The 21,383-nt window shown below is 46.1% G+C and overlaps 1 long non-coding RNA gene across 1 annotated transcript; it reads right to left on the bottom strand.

The window, feature by feature from the left end:
- Positions 1-1,161: 1,161 nt before the first annotated feature.
- On the bottom strand, positions 1,162-9,755 carry LOC138769799 (uncharacterized). Its single transcript, XR_011359310.1, has 3 exons — positions 9,672-9,755; positions 7,471-7,552; positions 1,162-1,373 (listed from the first exon to the last, which is right to left on the bottom strand). It is a non-coding gene; the product is annotated as an uncharacterized lncRNA (long non-coding RNA).
- Between the last annotated feature and the right edge of the window lie 11,628 nt (positions 9,756-21,383).

Below are 21,383 nucleotides of genomic sequence, written 5' to 3'. Positions count from 1 at the left end.
CCATAGGTGTGAGGTGCAGCACTCTTTTTCTTCCCTGAACCGGATTCTGTGTGTGTTGGGGGGAATGTGCAGGTACAGCTGGTGATGCTGGGTATGTGTATGGGGGGGGATTGCTGCTTTGGATGCTGTTTGTGACGGGGGGCGCTGTGTGTCCGGAGGGGGGGTGCAGTTGTGTGTCCGGAGGGTGGGGGGAGGCTGCTGCTGTGGGTCTGGAGGGTGGGGGGAGGCTGCTGCTGCTGTGTGTCCGGAGAGGTAGGTTCCGCCAGGGACTTTGTGCGGGGGATGGGCGGATGTGGGGATGTTATGCGGTGCCGGGGGGCGTGCCACTGGGGACGTTTGGACATTCAGAAAGACCTGCAGCACCCGGGAGGCCTGCTTGGCGGTGGGGTGCTGCAAGTGTGTGATGAGGGGGCCCAGTCCATGGCAGGATCGGACACGGGCCCTCTGATGCGTAACCCCTGTAGTAACCGCTACTGCACACACACACACACACACTCCATTACCACACACTCATTCCACTAACACACAGACATGCACCTGTGTATGTCTCCTCCTGTATATATATATATATATATATATATATCCTCTATGTGCTCCTCTACCCTATATGTATGTCTGTGTATGCCTCCTCGTGTGTGTGTGTGTGTGTGTGTGTATATATATGTACCCTCTATGTATGCCTCCCCCTGTGTATATATGTATCCTCTGTGTCTGTGTAGGTCTCCCCTGTACAGTTGTTACCTGGCTCCCTGCAGACCACCATCTTCTATGTCTTCAGGCTCCTCTATCCAGTCTGCAGGAGTGACAGCTGGGGGAAAAGAGCAGCCTCTAGTGGCCGAAGGGAGAAAGCACAGCAATTTGCTTTTAATTATAAGCTTCATAGACTTTAGTTAAAAGCATAGGGGTCTGTTAAGGGGGCGGGGCTTGGCATCATGGGGGCGGGGCTTCAGTGGCGGCCCTCAGCACTGTTAGGTGACAGAGAAAGGAGCGCTGGAGCGGTAAGAAACTGCAGGACCTTCAACCAGCTGTCAGTGAGTGGCAGCTGTGCAGCCCTATACTGTACTGGGGAAGACCAACCCGGGGGGCAGATGCCACCCTGCCCCCCAGCCCAGCCCACCCGTCTAGAAAAAGATGATATAATTATTGACATAGAAACGACTCTTTACTGTGCGTGTTAATATATTTATGACATGTATGATATATACACGTATGCTTTAATATATTTTTGACCTAATCACATTATGTTTGCACGTTCATTTCTCTTTTCCTCATTTTCTTCCTCTTCTTCCTCTTCTTCCTCTTCCTCTTCTTCCTCGTCCTCTTCTTCTTCCCGTTCCTCATCATCCCGCCCCTCCTCTTCTTCTTCTCTTTTCCTGCATTAGAAGGTAATGTGTATTTAGTAAAAATTCACAGAAATGGGACCCAGGCAACAGGCAGGAGTGGACCAAAATATGAAGAGAGGAAAAAATAGAGGAACTCACTTTAGAGTGTTTTGTATCTTCTGTAGTTGTTATAATATTAATATTATATGTTATATTTCACCTTTTACAAATAATTCCAGTTTTACATTATAGCACCCGTCCAGGAAACTACATCTCCCAACATGCATTTCACCTCAGAGCCAACTGCCTGCTACCTGCCCACCACTGGCTCGTTCTGCTTCTGCTTTGGCTGGGTGACAACTGATAGATTTGGGTCAATTACAGAAGTGATGTTACAGGTTAAGTCTCTGTCAACTGGAGTACCCCTTTATAAATGGCACTAATATAGTCCTAGCTGTCAGTGTTCCACCAACGATGGCAAATTCTATTGCTGTGCTATTGTTCTATGAGATCGGAAAAGCCATTTATGATTATTAAATGTGGTTTCTTCCATGTTTAGAATGCATTCTGAACATAATGTGGAAACACAGTCTTCAGCCATGTTCACAGTTTTGAGTGCTTCTTTGTTCAGATAATTAGAGTCTCATCAGTTTTGTGAATTCTGCAATTTTGCTTCAGTTAACCATTTGGGATTTCCTATGTGATAAACACTACCAGGCTTCATCACAGGTGTTTTTAGTTGCCATCTTATGAAGTCTAAAAATGCTGATCATATGATGAGGCCTGGTAATGCTGATCACATTATTAAGCCTGATAATGCTGATCACACGATGAACCTGGCATAGTTGCCACCAGGGCCGTTTTTGCCAGGACTGTCAAATTCTGAGGAGACAGCCCCGGCAAAACCATGTACCGGGTATGTCCCGGGAAGCTCTGCCCCCTGCTGCGGGAAGTACCGCCCCCTTCCAGTGCCAGAGATGTCAATCATGCAGAGCAGGGAGAGTAGTCCCTGGGAGACTAGAGGAACCATACTGGTGAAGTATAGTTTTTTTTTTTTTTTAAATACAGATCAATGGACAAGAGGATGCTGAAGGGGGTACTGGTATGATGATGAAGGGACAGGAGGAGGATGAAGGGGAAAGTAGTATGATGATTGAGGGGCAGGAGGATGAGAGGGGTAGTACTATGATGATGGAAGGGAAGGAGAATGAAGGGGGAAGTAGTATGATGATGGAAGGGCAGGAGGATGAAGGGGGTAGTAGTATGATAATGGAGGGGCAGGAGGATGAAGGGGGAAGTAGTATGATGATGGAGAAGCAGGAGGATGAAGGGGGTAGCAGTATGATGATGGAGGAGCAGTAGGATGAAGGGGTAGTAGTATGATGATATGGGGTGCAGCTGCATCATATGGGTACAAACTACCAGTATATAGAGTCAGCCAGTAAAGTACTATCTCTGAAACTCAGCTTGTTCTGAGTGGGGTGTAATATCCTGGGGACCTGACACAGGGGTGTGTAATATACTGGGGACCTGAAACTGGGGTGTGTAATATACTGGGGACCTGACACTGGGGTGCGTAATATACTGGGGACCTAATACTGGGGTGTGTTATATACTGGGGACCTAATACTGGGGTGTGTAATATATTGGGGACCTGACACTGGGGTGGGTAATATCCTGGGGACCTGACACTGGGGTGTGTAATATACTGGGGACCTAATACTGGGGTGTGTAATATACTGGGGACCTGACACTGGGGTGTGTAATATACTGGGGACCTAATACTGGGGTGTGTAATATACTGGGGACCTGACACTGGGGTGTGTAATATACTGGGGACCTAATACTGGGGTGTGTAATATACTGGGGACCTAATACTGGGGTGGGTAATATACTGGGGACCTGAGACTGGGGTGTGTAATATACTGGGGACCTGACACTGGGTCGTGTTATATACTGGGGACCTAATACTGGGCTGTGTAATATACTGGGAGCCTATATTGGGGTGTGTAATACTCCTTTTGTGTTGTTCTGACTGTAAGTTCTAACTGGAAAATTTTGAACCCACACCCATGATCGGCCACACCCCACCGAGACCACACCCATAATAAGACACACCCCTTTTTAACACTAACGTGACCCTGGGAAAAAAAATTCAAATGTTGCCAACTATGACCTGGTCATACTCATCACATGATAAACCTGGTTATACTGATCACATGATGAAGCCTGGTAATGCTGATCACATAATGAATAGTGTTGAGCGAGCACTCAAATGCTTGAGTGCTCGATACAAAGATTAAAATGGAAAAAAAATGTGGTGCAGCTTTTTTTTTTTGTAAAAAACAATAAAACAGCTGTATTTACATATCCGCTTTCCTCCCAATGCCCTATGAGCCAATCACTACTCTTTCTCACCGCAGCCAGTGACTGACTAAGGGGGATCAGATCTGGCACCATAGGGCATCAGGAGGAACGTGGACTGGTAAGTATGGCTTATTATTTTTGTTAGTGAAGGTTCCCTTACGTAGGTTCACCTGTCCGTGCTCCCTCAGTGTCTTCTTTAGTGTCCCTCTACCTCCAGCCCGCTCAGCCAATTTTTTACTGAGACAGGAAAGCTCCTAGGCAAGGGTGACTCTCCATACAAGAGTGAAAGCCTGCTCAGTCACTGATTGGCTGAGTAAGTTCTTACTCCTATCTCTGGAGTGACAGCCCACTCAGCCAATCAGTGACTGAATAAGATGGGATAACGTCACAGCCAGTGATTGGCTGAGCAGACAGACAAGACTGACAGCCCACTCAGCCAATCACTGGCTATAGAGCTGTCCCTCTAGAGCAGATTGTAGGTACAGGAAAACTAAAGGGGACACAGAGGGAGCTCAGACAGGTAAGTACAGTAAGTAAACAATTTTCTATCTGTTTTAGGGTGCCTTCACACGTAACGACTCACAGCGGAAATCTCGCTGCAAGTTTTGCTTCCGGCTTCCTGCTCTGCCGCCCAGCCAATCAGTGTGTTGCCCAGCCGCAGCCACTGATTGGCTGGGCGGGAGAGCAGAAAGCCGGGACCCCGTGCAGCAAGGAGACAGGTAATGTATACCGACAGCGCTGGAGCCAATTAAGGGGTTAAGAGGGCGGCTGCATTAGATAGTGTGTAGTAACAGGGGCCTGCCAGGACCTTACCTCGGAGCGAATCTCGCTGCAAGACTCGCAGCAAGATTTCTGCTGCAAGTCGTTATGTGTGAAGGCACCCTTAGTGTGTGTTTTTTAGGTTCATAAGTTGACAAATTTTATGCCAAAAATTTGGGAACCTGGCAAACTCAATTTTTCAAAACTTTGCTGATCTCTACTAGTGATGAAGTCTGGTAGTGCTGATCACATGCCAAAATGGAGTCAATTGAGACAAATATGCAGAGACCACACTTTAAAATAAGCTTTAATTATGTCACCAAAGAAACACAACAAAACTGCAAATGAGTGAACACAGCCTAAAGTCATTTGGGGAGATTTATGAAACTGGTGTAAAGTAGAACTGGCTCAGTTGCCCCTAGCAACCAATCAGATTCCTCTTTTCTTTCATCACAGATTGTTTTGAAAATGAAAGGTGGAATCTGATTGGTTGCTAGGGGCAACTGACACAATTCTACTTTACACCAGTTTCATAAATTTCCCCCATTGTTCTTATCTATATCATAAAAATGAAAGTCTGTCTGTCTGTCTGTCTGTCCCGTATAGACTTCCAAACGCCTGAACCGTTTGACCCCAAATTTGGCACACAGATACATTGGGTGCCCAGGAAGGTTAGAGCGAAGGTCCCGTCCTTACCAGATGTACAGAAGGGGAGGGGAAAGGGGAAGAGCGCCCCATAGAGATGAATGGGAAAATCTCAACACTGCAAACACAGGTGATATAATTAGCTGCAGCTGAAATGGCAGTTGGAAGCCTTAGCAACCAATAGGATTACTGCTTTCATTTTCACAGGGAGCTGGAAGCTGATTGGTTGCTAGGGCAGCTGCCTCACAACAGATCCATAGAAATAAATACAGTAAGTGTGCCTTCCCACCTACCGGATCCGCAGCGGATTTCACTCTGCAAATTTGCAGCAAAATCCTGTCATTCAACCCTATGACACTACATACTCGCAGTGAGATTGACATCCTGCTGCGAGTATGTAGACTAACCCCCTTGGCGGCCGGAGCGTAACTTACACTGACAGAGAAAACCATCATCCCGCCCGCACAGACCGCTGTTAGATGGTGCAGGCTTCCCTCCAGTGTGTTCAGCGTCCAGAGCCGTGAGGAGAGAGCTGTGCCCGGCAGCAGCAGCACAGCGCTGAACACACTGGAGGGAGCCTACATGATCTAACAGCGGTCTGTGCGGGCGGGATGATGGCGGCCTCTGTCAGTGTAAGTTACGCTCCGGCCACCGAGGAAGTTAATTTACATACTCGCAGTGGGATGTTAATCCCGCTACGAGTATGAAGTGTCATAGGGTTGAATGACACTGGATCTGCAGCAGATTTCGCTGCGAATTCACAGCGTGAAATCCGCTGCGGATCCGGTAGGTGTGAAGGCATCCTAACAGTGTATAGTGTATACAGTGTATACAGTAAGGTGCTTACCTGCTGGGTGGTGGTGTTGGGGAATGTATACAGTAAGGGGGTGTTAGGGAATGTATACAGCATGGGGGCTACCTGGGGGGGTGCATACAGCATGGGGGGCTACCTGAAGGGGGGAGTGTATATAGCATGGGGGCTACCTGCAGAGGGGAGTTTGTACAGCATGGGGGCTACCTGCAGAAGGGAGTTTGTACAGCATGGGAGCTACCTGAAGGGGAGAGTGTATACAGTATGGGGGCTACCTGCAGGAGGTGGAGTGTATACAGTATGGGGGCTACCTGCAGGGGGGGGAGTGAATACAGTATGAGGGCAACCTGCAAGAAGGGGGGGAGTGTATACAGTATGGGGGCTATCTGCAAGGGGGGGCTGTATACAGTATAGGGGCTACCTGCAGGAGGTGGAGTGTATACAGTATAGGGATTACCTGCAAGGGGGGGTATAGAGTATGGTGGCTACCCACAGGCGTGGGGGGTGTATAGAGTATGGGGGCTACCTGCGGGGGGAAGTGTATACAATATGGGGGCTACCTGCAGGGAGGGAGTGTATACAGTATAGGAGTACCTGCAAGGGGGGGGGAGTGTATACAGTACAGGGGCTACCTGTAAGGAGGGGGAAACAGTATTAGAAACTTGGAAACCTCTTCTGTGTTGTCCTAACCAAGGATGAAAGGTAGTGCCTAAAAGGGCCAGATTATGATGATGCAGGATTGAGTATGCATTTATTATTATAAGCTGCAGGTTTACTTTACACATGCCTTACTTATGGTCTGCAGTCGGCAGGGGGGACCCTCAAACTATACACTACAGGTATACAGGACCCCAGAATTATACACTACAGGTATACAGGACCTTCACCAACTTTATACTACAGGTATACAGGCCCTTCGCTAACACTGTCAATGTTGTATATAACCAGGCTCAGCATAACACTCCCAATATTATACATAACCAGGCTGTATATAACACTGCCATTGTTGTATATAACCAGGCTGTATATAACACTGTCAATGTTGTATATAACCAGGCTGTATATAAAACTGCCAATGTTGTACATAACCAGGCTCAGTATAACACTACCAATGTTGTACATAACCAGGCTGTATACACTACAGGTATACAGGACCTCCACTAACACTGCCAATGTTGTATATAAGCAGGCTGTATATAACACTGACAATGTTGTATATAACCAGGCTCTGTATATAAAACTGCCATTGTTGTATATAACCAGGCTCTGTGTACAGTCTGATCACATGACATCTCAGTTTGGCTTTTAGGTATTTAGAATGTTTAAAGTTTAGTTTATATCTAATGTGCATAAGCTACAATTTACATAAACAGTGCAGACCTGGCAGGGTATATAGTGTATAAAGGGGTATATAGGGCTCCTGGCGATTTCCACTTAAACAAAAGAAAAAACAAGGCCGTAGATTTGACTCCTGGGCGACCTTGGAACAAATCTTATTAACACACTGACACTTTACACCCGGGCAGCACCGGGTACATTTTCTAGTATTTAATATTTTGTACTTACTCTTCTTCACAGAAGGACAGGGAAACCAATCCAAGAAACAGTACAAGGAAAATCGATTTCTTCAGGAAAGCCATGTTTTGGTCTGTGAAAAAAAAAATTCATTGTTGTATTAGGCTATGTTCACACAACGTAAACAACCGGGTCACGGAACGGCCGGTCTCTGCCCGGATCATGCCGGCCGGTACTTAAAGTGACACTGTCACCCCCTTTGTTCATTTTGACATCTCTACACAGGTGTAAAGGGTAAATTTAGCGTTTTTCATACCTTATTTCATATCATATGTCATGGTGCTTGTTCAAGTAAAAAGTGTCCTTTTATCATCTGCAGATTGTATTAAGTGGGCGTGGCCTCGCGGCACTAGCGCCACATAACCCCGCCCACAACGGCACAATTGGCCCCGCCCCCTCGCCGGCCATTGGAACAGGCTGGCCGAAAGGTCTAGACCCCACCCCCTTTACGTTGGACAACCAATGGGCGTCAAGGGGGCGGGGCCAACCGTGCCGTTGTGGGCGGGGTTATGTGGCGCTAGTGCCGCGAGGCCACGCCCACTTAATACAATCTGCAGTTGATAAAAGGACACTTTTTACTTGAACAAGCACCATGACATATGATATGAAATAAGATATGAAAAACACAAAATTTACCCTTTACACCTGTGTAGAGATGTCAGAATGCACTAAGGGGGTGACGGTGTCACTTTAAGTACCGGACGGATGATCTTTCCGGCTGCAGAGCTCTGATGTGGGCGTATCAGCGCTTCCCATAGCACACAGTGAAGCGAGCAGCCGGAGCCGCTCGCTTCACTGTGTGAACTGACAGGGTTTCCTACGGCCACAATTTATTGAATTGCGGTCGCAGAAAACTGACTTGTCAGTTCTTTGCGGCGGCGCACGGGATCCCGGCCGGAGCGTATACGATGTATATACGCTCCGGCTGGGATCCCATTAAAGCAGAGGCAGTGTTCCACTCAGCAGAAAGTATGGCCGTTGTTGCTGATGGCAACAACGGCCGTACTTTTACGTATAGTCTTATGATGTATTTCATTTCACATTCAAAAAACTTATATAGTGGCATTTTCTCTATTACGGAAGCACAGACTGATATATGAAAGGTCCCATGTGTTTTTTGCCCTAACAGCTATGTAATACTGTCAGCAAACTAGAAACTGATTTACAACTGACAGATTACTATGAGCATTGTTCTTCATTTCTTCCCCGTTATTTACACGTATGGAAATTGATCAACACAAGTTATATCTTTACATCTTTCTTTTTTTTATACTTTATTTATGTACTATATCATAAATTATAAAAATCAAATGATTCCGAATTTAAAGGGATATTCCCCTGTCTTCTAATATAGTTACTCTTACTCTCAGCTATACACACTGCTGCTATAATGTGCCTGCACTTACACTCAGCTATACACACTGCTGCTATAATGTGCCTGCACTTACACTCAGCTATACACACAGCTGCAGTTTTTTCAGGTTTATGCAGTATAATATCAAATATTCTGCTGTTCCTAAATGTTTTATCTGTTCTACATGTTATTCAGAATAGATAAAAATAAATAAATAAATATATATATATATATATATATATATATATATATATATATAAAAAAAAATTGGGGGGGGGGGGGCTATGGAGCCAATTGTCTAAATATCAGTGATTTCTTATAGGAAAATTTGCTCTGGTTTAGGAGTGGATTTGGATTACAAGCACGGTCCCGGAATGAATTATGCTCGTAATCCAAGGCACCATTGTACATCCTTTTTTTTTTTTTTTTTTTTTTAGCTATATTGCATAAAAAATAAGAAAAATTGTATTCTTACCTAACTGCGCTCCCCTGGGTCCTCCTGTCACATCTTTGTATCCCCTGCTGAGCGCTCCAGCACCTACTTCCAAGACAGACTTAGCTCAGTAGTCGCAGCCCGTTCAGCCAATCAATAAGTGATGTGGGACAGTGCCGTGGCCAGTGATTGGCTGAGCAGGCTGTCACTGTCTAGATGAGTCCATCTTGGAAGTAGTGGCCTGACCATGAATGGGTGACCCAAAGATGCAACAGCAGGGCCCTAGGGGAACATGGGTAAGTGAAAAAGGATGTTTCCTATTTTATAAGCAACACCTGCAATATATTTAAACATATAAATGCTCAGAGTAGCCCTTTAATTTTAGCATAAAGCATATATACTTACTGTATGACTCTGAATGTGCTGAGTACAGGCGGTTGGAATAGCGGAATACCACAGAATGGATGAATGACTGGGGAAGAAAGTCCTGGATTATATTGCAGCATCTTGTGGGTTGGATTTCTAATCTATAATCATAAGCAAACGTAGACCTGATCGTTCTGTTTATTGTTCTCATGCTGTCTGTATAATGTGGGTCTCATGATTTAGAATTATGTTCATATTTTACCACATTACAATTACACAGCTATTGCTCATTCTGCTTCAATGTGACAGATCTGATGACATTTCTCATCTCACTGAAGTCACTATGGTCATCCCGATGCCAGGAGACCCCTGTGCACCCATGTACAAGTCATAGTAATACATATACTGTACATAATTCTATGACATATAGTAACAGGCTTTTAGCATGACTGGGGACTCAGTAACTTCATGCTTAGGTTAGTTAAGAAATGTCCCGTTTGGTGCAACTGGAGAACATGATAAAAAGTATATATATATATATATATATATATATATATATATATACATACTGTAGTAATCTTTATAACACCACCATACAGTGATTATATATTGCCTCGAAACTGCTCAGAACAAAACAGAAAGATATTACCAATAATGCCATTACATAATACCGCCACACCATGACCACTATCACTACAACCCTATAACAGAATGCAGTTACATCCAGTGACTCACAGGGGACATCTTCTCTGACCAGAGCCTTTCACTCCCGCCTCTGGCTGTGAATCCTCTCTACAGAATCTACAGAGAAATATTTTAGGCTCCATCACATACAGCAGTTAGATCCTCTGTACCCCTATGAAGGGAGCGGTTTGAAATCCCCTCTTAAGCCTCCCCCCACCACCTCCCCCTGACACAGATTTAGAGAGTCCTGCACCAATCTCCCTCTCTCTACAAGTGCCAACAGTCCTGAGTAGCTTCCGATGAGCCCTGCCCCGGTAACTTTCTCTGCTAGCTGGAAGTCACCCAGCTTCCATAGCATCTTGTATAATGGAGGTCACCCAGCATCTTGTATAGTAGGCAATATAATGGGGTTCCTCAGCTTTCCTAGCATCTCGTTTAATGGGGTCAGCCAGCTTTACCACTATCTTTTAGTCAGTATGATGGAGGTCACGCAGCTTTCCTAGCATCTTGTATAGTAGTCAGTATAATGGAAGTCACCCAGCTTTCCTAGCATCTTGTATAGTAGTCAGTATAATGGAAGTCACCCAGCTTTCCTAGCATCTTGTATAATGGAGGTCATCCAGCTTTCCCAGAATCTTGTATAATAGTCAGTATAATAAAGGTCACTCAGCTTTCCTAGCATCTTCCATAGTAGTCAGTATAATGGAGGTCAGCCTGACTCAGAGTGGCCCCGATTTTCACCCCCCTTCCTCGACTCAGAGTGGCCCCCACACCCGCAGGGACTCAGAGCAGCCCCAACACCCACAGGGACTCGGCGGCCTACTAAAACCCCCACCACCACACACACACACACACACTGTCTTAAAGCAGCCCGCACCCCGCAGGTGTCTCAGAACTTCCCCAAGCAGCATGGACTCCAAGCAGCCTGCTACCCCTCACCCCCTCCACCCCAGAGCACAGAAACTCAGAGATGCCTAAGGGGGACAGCACCATATCGCCGCGACAGGTGAGTATGTTGGGTGGCTCCATACACTTTTTTGCTATGGGCCCCATGAATCCTAGTTACGCCACTGGTATAAAGCCCCCTTGTTTGATGACCTGAGTAGTATAGACCCTTTGTGTGCTGACCTCAGTAGTATAAACCCCTTGCTTGTTGCTCCAGTAGTATAGACCACTTGTGTGCTGCTCCAGTAGTATAGACCACTTGTGTGTTGCCCCAGTAGTATAGACCACTTATGTGTTGCCCCAGTAGTATAGACCACTTGTGTGCTCCCCAAGTAGTATAAACTTCTTGTTTGCTCCCCCAGTAGTATAGACCACTTATGTGCCCCCCCCCCAGTAGTATAGACTCCTTGTGTGCTGCTGCAGTAGTATAGGCCCCTCTTGTGCTGGCCCCTGTGGTATAAACACATTGCTTGCTGCCCCAGTAGTATAGACCACTTGTTTGTTGCCCAAGTAGTATAGACCACTTGTGTGTTGTCCCAGTAGTATAGACCTCTTGTGTGCTGCCCCAGTATTATAGACCCCTTGTGTGCTGCTGTAGTAGTATAGGCCCCTTGTGTGCCTGCCCCAGTAGTATTGACCACTTGTTTGTTGCCCCAGTAGTATAGACAACTTGTGTGCTGCCCCAGTAGTATAAACCCCTTGGTTGCTGCCCCAGTAGTATAGACCACTTGTTTGCTGTCACAGTAGTATAGGCCCCTTGTGTGTTGTCCCAGTAGTATAGACCTCTAGTGTGCTGCCTCAGTAGTATAGGCCCCTTGTGTGCTTCCCCAGTAGTATAGTCCCTTTGTGTGCTCCCCCAGTAGTATAGAACACTTGTATGCTGACCCAGTAGTATAGGCCCCTTGTGTGCTTGTCAGACGTGCCGAGGACATCCCCGGTAACCTGGTCAGTTGCTAGGGGCGTAGTGTGGCATCCCTCGTTACCACGCCGCAACCAGACATTCAGGTGTGCATGTGCATGTGGCACAGCCTTTATCTCAGGCTGTTGCAGTTCTTCTGTATTTTTAGTGTTTTTAATTTCTTTAGCCGGTCTAATAAAGCTATTTTACTATATTTTTGGAGTCAACTGAATTTTCTTTTTTCCTTATGTATTGTTAAATTTATAGGGTTTTAAGCAGCACCCACATTCATTTGTCTATACATATTTTTTGTTATTTGTGGTGCCCACTACGCTTCTCTAGTTACTCTTTTAGAAACCTAGTCATAATGCTGTTTGGGGGGTATGGATTGCATGGTGCACTTTGTGCCTAATTAACAGAGTATCTACCTTAAACAGTACCACAAATTGGCAGATATCACGCATCTTCTGCGAATGGGTGACCTGGAAATTGCTGTTCTGTCTGAATACGGCGATCTGTATTGGTACAGCAGATCCAATATGTGAAGGAACCTATGCAGAAGTTTTAGTTTTAGTTAATTATATTTTTATTATTAGTAGTACAGTCATGGCCAAAAGTTTTGAGAATGACACAAATATTATATTTTCACATGATCTGCTGCCCACTGGTTTTTATGTGTGTTTGTCAGATGTTTTTATCACATACAGAAATATAATTGCAATCATATTATGAGTAACAAAAGCTTATATTGACAGTTAGAATGAGTTAATGCAGCAAGTCAATATTTGCAGTGTTGCGCCTTCTTCTTCAGGACCTCTGCAATTCTCCCCGACTGCTCTCAATCAACTTCTGGACCAAATCCTGACTGATAGCAGTCCATTCTTGCACAATCAGTGGCGGATTATAATATGGGCGGTTTGGGCGGCCGTCCGGGGCCTGAGGCTCCGGGGGGGGGCCCACGCCACGCCGCCCATATTATAATCTGCCACTGCAGAGCCACGGCTGATGCGCGGCTGCCGGGGGTTATCCCGTCCTATCCCCGGCAGGGCGCGCATCAGAGAGCTCTCCGTGCGGCTGTGGGTGTGACTTCCGGCGCACGGTGAGCTCTGCAATGCGCGCGCTGCCGGGGATAGGACGGGATACCCCCGGCAGCCGCACATCAGCCAGGGACAGACCAGGAGGAGTGAGGCTCGACGGGGGAACGGACGGCAGGTGAGTTGTGTTTTTTTTTTGTGTGTGTGTGTTATCTGCACGGGGGAGAGGGGGACCATCTATAAGGGGGGGAGGGGGACCATATATAAGAGGGGGGCAGAGGGGGACCATCTATAGGGGGGGGACCATCTATAGGGGGGGAGGGGGACCATCTATAGGGGGGGCATCTATAAGGGGGGGAAGGGAGCCAGCTATGGGGGGAAAGGGGGCCGATCTATAAGGGGGGGGAAAGGGGGACCAGCTATAAGAGGGGGGGAAAAGGGGACCATCTATAAGGGGGGGGAGAGGGACCAGCTATAAGAGGGGGGAAAGGGGGACCAGCTATAAAGGGGGGGAAGGGGGACCAGCTATGGAGGGAAGGGGGACCATCTATAAGGGGGGGGTGCAGGGGGACCAGCTATAAGGGGGGGGGTTGAAGGGGGACCAGCTATAAGGGGGGAAAGGGGGACCAGCTATAAGGGGGGGAGGGGGACCTTCTATAAGGGGGGAAGAGGGGGACCATCTATAAGGGGGGGAGAGGGGGACCATCTATAAGGTTGGGGAAGAGGGGGACCATCTATAGAGGGGGACCATTTAAAGGGGGGAAGGGGGGCCATCTATAAGGGGGGAAGAAGGGGACCATCTCCTATAGGATCAGCACCCTCCTCTCCCGACATCCTCTGTGCTGCTGGGACGCTGTGACCTCCCCTATAAGATCAGCCCCCTCCTTTCCTGACATCCTCTGTGCTGCTGTGACCCTGCACCCTCCTCTCCTGACATCCTCTGTGCTGCTATGACCTCTCCTATAAGATCAGCACCCTCCTCTCCTGACCTCCTCTGTGCTGCTGTGACCTCCCCTATAAGATCAGCACCCTCCTCTTCTGACATCCTCTGTGCTGCTGTGACCTCCCCTATAAGATCAGCACCCTCCTCTCCTGACATCCTCTGTGCTGCTGTGACCCTGCAACCTCCCCTATAAGATCAGCACCCTCCTCTCCTGACATCCTCTGTGCAGCAAGGGACCAAACATTATGTTTATTGGGGCCAGCAGGAAAGGGAGGCAGGCAGTGTTTATTGGGGACAGCATTGGGGGGGGGGGCAGGCAGTGTTTTTGGGGACATCATTGGGGGGCAGTAGTGGATTATAATGTGGGCGGATTGACCGGGGGGGGGGGGGGGGCGGGGGGCAGGTTGGGTGGACAGCCCGGGGCCCAGGGTACATTTAATCCGCCACTGCAATCAATGCTTGCATTTTGTCAGAATTTGTTTGTTTTTGTTTGTCCACCCGTCTCTTGATTGACCACAAGTTCTCAATGGGATTAAGATCTGGGGAGTTTCCAGGCCATGGACCCAAAATCTCTATGTTTTGTTCCCTGAGCCATTTAGTTATCACCTTTGCTTTATGGCAAGGTGCTCCATCATGCTGGAAAAGGCATTGTTGATGGCCAAACTGCTCTTGGACGGTTGGGAGAAGTTGCTCTTGGAGGACATTTTGGTACCATTCTTTATTCATGGCTGTTTTTAGGCAAGACTGTGAGAGAGCCGATTCCCTTGGCTGAGAAGCAACCCCACACATGAATGGTTTCAGGATGCTTTACAGTTGGCATGAGACAAGACTGGTGGTAGCGTTCACCTCGTCTTCTCCGAATAAGCTGTTTTCCAGACGTCCCAAACAATCGGAAAGGGGATTCATCAGAGAAAATGACTTTACCCCAGTCCTCAGCAGTCCACTCCCTGTACCTTTTGCAGAATATCAGTTTGTCCCTGATGTTTTTTCTGGAGAGAAGTGGCTTCTTTGCTGCCCTCCTTGAGACCAGGCCTTGCTCCAAGAGTCTCCGCCTCACAGTGCGTGTGGATGCACTCACACCTGCCTGCAGCCATTCCTAAGCAAGCTCTGCACTGCTGGTAGCGCGATCCCGCAGCTGAAACACTTTTAAGAGGCTGTCCTGGCACTTGCTTGTCTTCCTTGGCTGCATTCCACTGTTAAAGAAGCAACGTCTGGGTAAATCCAGTGGTTGTTCATCTTGATAAGCGACAGCCTCTCTGATAGAATGGTAGCCGCAGGGCAGGCCTGCGCCTCCAAGTCCAAGAGGGACAGTTCCAGCCACGTGTCTAGCTTGGAAACCCAATAAGATTAGGACACAGAGGGATTGGGGAGGACAGGGTTACACTCGGCCAGGTACTTCCGCAGCGTGTGACGATACTTTTCCCTCCTGCTCATATAAGCCCCCTGGTGGTGGAAGTTTCCCGAGGGGGTGCCATAAAAGTGTCCCACACCTTGATGAGTGTTCCTATGATGGCTGTGGGCCTGCTGGATGTTTTCAGACTCTGGGAGGAACCTCTCTGCCTCTCCTATCTGCCGCCGGCGATGTTAGGTGGGAAGATTTCCATAATGTTCTGGTCCCTTTGGTATTCCACCAACCTATTGCTCCTCTCCTCTAGCAGAATAAGAGTGGAGACATCCTTATACCAGGAGTCGAGGATTGCAAAGATCCAGTATCTTTTGCTCTCTATTATGTGGACAACACACTTGTCCTGGGAGTCTGCCATGAAGTGTGCCATGTGTGCCAGACTCTGAATAAACATGACTTTGCTGCCCCTACCGGGAGAATGACTCTCCATCTCTTCCTCCTCCGCCTCCTCTTCGCCCCACCCGATACAATGGCGATTTATGAAGACCGGTGTACTCATACGACTATCTTAAATTAGGCCCCACCATGTTTTACAGGGCCAGATTTACTAAGAGGTGCATGCCTCTTAGTGAATCTGAGTGGTTGGGCACCCAAAGCTACACCCGGCATACCAAATCTATACTTGCTTCCAGCAGATGTAGATTTGGATCATGTTTTAAGCCTGCGAGCAGGCGTAAATCATGATTAAGGAGGCGTTGGATGAAGCCACGCCTCCTCTCCCCCTTGCCATCCGCTCCCCGCTCTGTGTCAGCAAAATCTGTGAGGCTCCATAGACTTACAATATGAGCCCGATTGATCACATGACACAGAGCGAGAAGAGGACCATGCTTAGCATTGTCTTCTCCTGCCTCATTGTCCAGATCGGTACAGACCCATCAAAACTTTTCACGTCTCTATAACATGTCAAAAGTTTTTTTATAGTGACAGTGACACTTTAAGCATCAGGCATACTGTAAATACTTACTGGATGACTCTGGATGTGTGGGTACAGGCGGTTGGAATACCACAGAATGGATGACTTCTTGGGAAGAATATTTTGGACAATGCTTCAGCAACTTGTGGGTTGGATTTCTAATCTATAATCTTAACCAAACGTAGACCTGATCATTCTGTTTATTGTTCTCATGCTGTCTGTATAATGTGGGTCTCATGATTTAGAATTTGGTTCATATTTTAGCACATTACAATTATACAGATATTGTTTATTTTGCATTGATGTGACAGATCTGATGATATTTCTCATGAGTCAGTTCACTGAAGTCACTATGGTCTTCCCAATTCCAGGAGACCCCTGTGCACCCATGTACAAGTCATAGTAATACACATACTGTGTGTAATTAACCCCTTAAGGTCAAAGCCAATTTTCGTTTTTGGGCTTTTGCTTTTTCCATTTTATGTTTTAAAGTCCATAGCGCTTGCATTTTTTCACCTAGAGACTTATTTGAGAGCTTATTTTTTGCGAAACCAATTGTACTTTGCAATGACAGGCATTATTTTACCATAAAATATTCTGCGAAACCGGAAAAAAATCATTTGCGCTGTCAAATTGAAAAAAAAAATGAATTTGTTTTGATTTCGGGGAGTTTTGCATTTACGCCGTTCGCCCTATGGTAAAACGGACTTGTTGTGCATGTTCCTCAAGTTGTTACGATTACAATGATATGTAACATGTATAACTTTTATTTTATGTGATGGCTTTTAAAAAATTCAAACCATTGTTAACCAATATATGTTCCTTAAAATCGCTACATTCCCAGGCTTATAACGCTTTTATCCTTTAGTCTATGGGGCTGTGCGAGGTGTCATTTTTTGCGCCATGATGTTTACTTTCTATCGGTACCTTGATTGTGCATATATGACTTTTTGATCACTTTTTATTACATTTTTTTTGGATTTGATGCGACCAAAAATGCGCACTTTGGATTTTTTTTGCGCTGACGCCGTTTACCGTGCGAGTTCAGGAATGTGATTAATTATTAGTTCGGGTGATTACATGCGCAGCGATACCAAATATGTTTATTTATTTGTTTATTTAATAATTTATATGTATAAAATGGGAAAAGGGGGTGATTTGGACTTTTATTAGGGGAGGGGATTTTTTGTTAATAAAAACCCTTTTTTACTTTTTTTTTTACATAAACTAGAAGCCCCCCTGGGGACTTGTATATACACAGCACTGATCTCTCATAGAGATCAATGCTGTGTATATACACAGCAATGATCCATCATATCGGTGATAGATTGCTATGGCCTGCTGCAGGCCATAGTAATCTATTGCCGAGCCGGGATCAGCGTCATTGTGACGCTGAGTGCCGGCCCGGCCATAAGAACGGATCTCGGGGGGGAGATCCGTCCCACTAGACACCAGGGATGTTGTGCATAAAGCACTTCAATGCAGCTGTCAGGTTTGACAGCTGCATTAAAGTGCCTAATTAGCCGGTGCGGCAACGGGACCCGCGCCGGCTAATAGAGGCACTGCCCGGCTGCAGATTGCCCCCAGGTACGTCATGGGTCGCTAAGGGGTTAAAGCATATACTGTACATAATAAAAAAAAATTAATAATCGTAGCTCCAATGTATCCATCATAAATCTGCCTCACAAAACTTCTCCAGTTCAGAAAATCAAGAATAGCCGAGAGCAGGAAACAGGACTGCACACCTCTACCACTAGGATGGGTGATCTTGTAGCAATAGGTTTTTCAACCGATTATTATGGATAGATAAGTCACGGCACACCAATTTAGGAGGCAAGTGAAGTAGTTTATTTAGTGTAAGTAGACAAGAAAGCCTCTACTCCAACCAGGGTAAGTAAGTAGTTACAAAAACATGAGACCAAAATGGGTACAACGTTTCGGTCCTAACCAGGATCTTCCTCAGGCATAGGGGTCTCTGTAATCTAAGAGAAGGATTCTTTTTGAGAAAAAAAGAGTCACAAAACAAGAATTGCCGTGTTTTCCATAATAACAAAAAAAATAAAATAATAATGAATGTAAATTGCAAACTTGCTTTATATCACATCTACTGTTGATTTAGATTTTGAAAGTTATAAGGACAGTGATACTTTAGCAATATATTTACATTGTTTACTATGGCACCCAAAGGGATAAGAAGGATGCAATGCATCCTCACTCAACCCCTTGGGTGCCACACTATAAGCAGCTATCTGTAAAGATGCTGCATACTGCGAGGTGCAGAAGACCTGTCAAAATTATGTGTGTTCTGTTCCTGTTTGTTTAAAACAGAATCCATTATAATCCAGATTCCATTATTATGTCGGGGCCTAGTGTTGGCCAGTATAAAATGGCTAACACTAACCCCCTTATTATTAACCCAGTAACCAATGCCACCAAGGGTACTGGGAAGATCCAAATGCCAGTATTACCAGAGTATCAAAATTAGCACTCTTGGACTGGGAAGCAACATGCTGGTATTTTTAGGCTGTGGAGGGCCAAAATAAATGGCACTTCCAAAACTGGCGCTACTAGGCTGCTGCTGTTTGGTTTGCGCCCTATGCGTTTTATTGTTATTATTATTATTATTATTTTTTTTTTTAATGCATAGGGTACCCCCATGTTCATAAAAAGCCAGGTTAAAAACAAAACAGCAGCAGCCTTGTAGCACCAGGGTTTCTTTTAGCCCTCCCCAGCCTAATAATACCATGCTACTACCACCTAGTCCAGGAGCTCAAATTTTGATGCCTCGGGACTACTCGTTGGCATAAAAAAAAAAACCTCAATGCTATCTGTAGCATCTGTGACCATAAAGAGTTTTGGGTTTGGGTTCAAACCCAGCTAAAACATCCACGCCTAAGTTCATGTAATACCATCACCCCACTGGCTGGAAGAACCGGGACCCCCATGGGTCCAGCCTGGATTGGATATCATTTACCCATCTACCTGTGCCTACTCTGTCAGGACCAGTGGGAAAACACCGCCACTGCTGATCCGACAATCTCAGTGTGAAGCCATCACAATAAGACAGCAGTACGTCAGCACCCACCCTACGGCCAACATGCTAAATGGACTACTGGCTGGATTGATTGCCCTGTATTTCTAAACATGACCATGTCCCTGTAGCCTCTCTCATTGCAGGTAGTGTAGTCCAGGCCTCTCAGGGAGCTGTTGGCTTTTGCTCCACCAAGATGGAAAGTGGGAAATTGACATTTTTAGGCCAATGAGGCGATTCCCCCTCTGTATAGCTACCTGGAAAAAAAAGTCTCTGTGTCACTATTCGGGTGCACCTTGGCACTTATAACTACGGACAAGGGCAGTATATGTGCCTCAGTGCTCATTGGACAAATAATCTCCCAGAAGAGGTACAGTGACAGCAGCAAATGGAGATCAAAACACCTTGGCCTCAGGGGCTAATTTGGGGCCATTATTTTTACACAGATCATGGTCTCTTTTCATTACCTCGTCCTGTTATGGTGACATAACACACCCTATCCCCTCTATGGCGTAGCGACGCTGAGAATCCCACTGCTGTCAGGCTTCCTTGCACTTGTGCAGCATGGCTGAATGCAGCTACTTCGGGCAGAAATTCTGTAATGTTATAGCTCTGTAATACTATAACTAGAAATGTGTCAAGCAGCCAGAAATTCATTTCACGAGCTTCGCAAATCGAATGTTAATGATTTTCAATAAAACAGCCAAACTATAGTAACTACAGTACTGGAACTATTACAGAATGACAAATTTGCTAACACATTTTCAGAGTCTGACAGGGACTGGATAGGCAGGAGACAGTACAAGACAGTGGCCCCTTTAGCTAGTCCCACCCACTGTCCCTGCCTACTTGGTTCTATCGGCCCTAGGCGGCGGTTCCTACTCTGGGTAAGTGAGACACAGAACAAGACAGACAAACACAACAAGAGAATAGGTGAAAAGCTGGGACAGAAACAAACGAGCGGCGCAGTACAAAGTCGGAGGCAAACAGATGGTCAGAGAATGAAGCAGGAGGTCAGGTAACAGGTAAACAATAGTAAGGAATTAGGATGGGGATCGCAGGAATAGACAGGGGGAGCTGGGACCAGGGTATAAAGCCTAATTGCCAGTGGGAACTGACTGGCTCTGCTGCAATATATGAGGATCAAGAGCACAGTCCATCAGTCCCAGTCCTCAAGGTCCCAGACTGGAGGAATCCTCTGTCAGTAACCGCACTGCTCAGCTGCAACAATAAAGACTAGTAGTGAGCAGAGTAACCCTAGCACTGCCGGGGTGCTGGAATGAAAGAGAGTGTGTCAGAAAAACTAAAACAAGCCCTGTTCAGACCCAGCTCAGAGTATAATCCTGACCCACGTGTTTTTATAAAAGTGTTAAAATGGGAAAATCAGCCAGTCATTTATTCAGTTTCCACCATGGACAGCAGTGGACCTTGGTGAAACAGCTTCATAAAATACTGTATATAAACTTTCTAATAAACAATTTAACATGTTCCAATCCCCCTTTAAGTCCTCTTACACCTTCATTTTGATCTCAATTTATTTTTTTATTTTATTTTAATGTAGACATAGAGTGACCCAGCGTGAGCTGTGGTCTGGTAATAGGTTAACTGTCGAGCCATCGTCACCCTATATATAGGATCCCCTGCTGTGCCCCATATAGTAGTAATGCCCCCTTCCCTTCTGCACCCCCATATAGTAATAATACCCCATGCTTTGCCCCTATATAGTAATAATGTCCCCTGCTGTGCCCCATATAGTAATAATGCCCCTGCTGTGCCTCCATATAGTAATAATGCCCCTGCTGTGCCTCCATATAGTAATAATGCCCCCTGCTGTGCCTCCATATAGTAATAATGTCCCCTGCTGTGCCTCCATATAGTAATAATGCCCCCTGCTGTGC

Source organism: Dendropsophus ebraccatus, chromosome 12 (genome assembly GCF_027789765.1).
Source record: "Dendropsophus ebraccatus isolate aDenEbr1 chromosome 12, aDenEbr1.pat, whole genome shotgun sequence".
Lineage (NCBI taxonomy): Eukaryota > Metazoa > Chordata > Amphibia > Anura > Hylidae > Dendropsophus > Dendropsophus ebraccatus.
The sequence above is the reverse complement of the archived record's forward strand: the minus strand, read 5'-3'. Positions and strand labels throughout refer to the sequence as shown.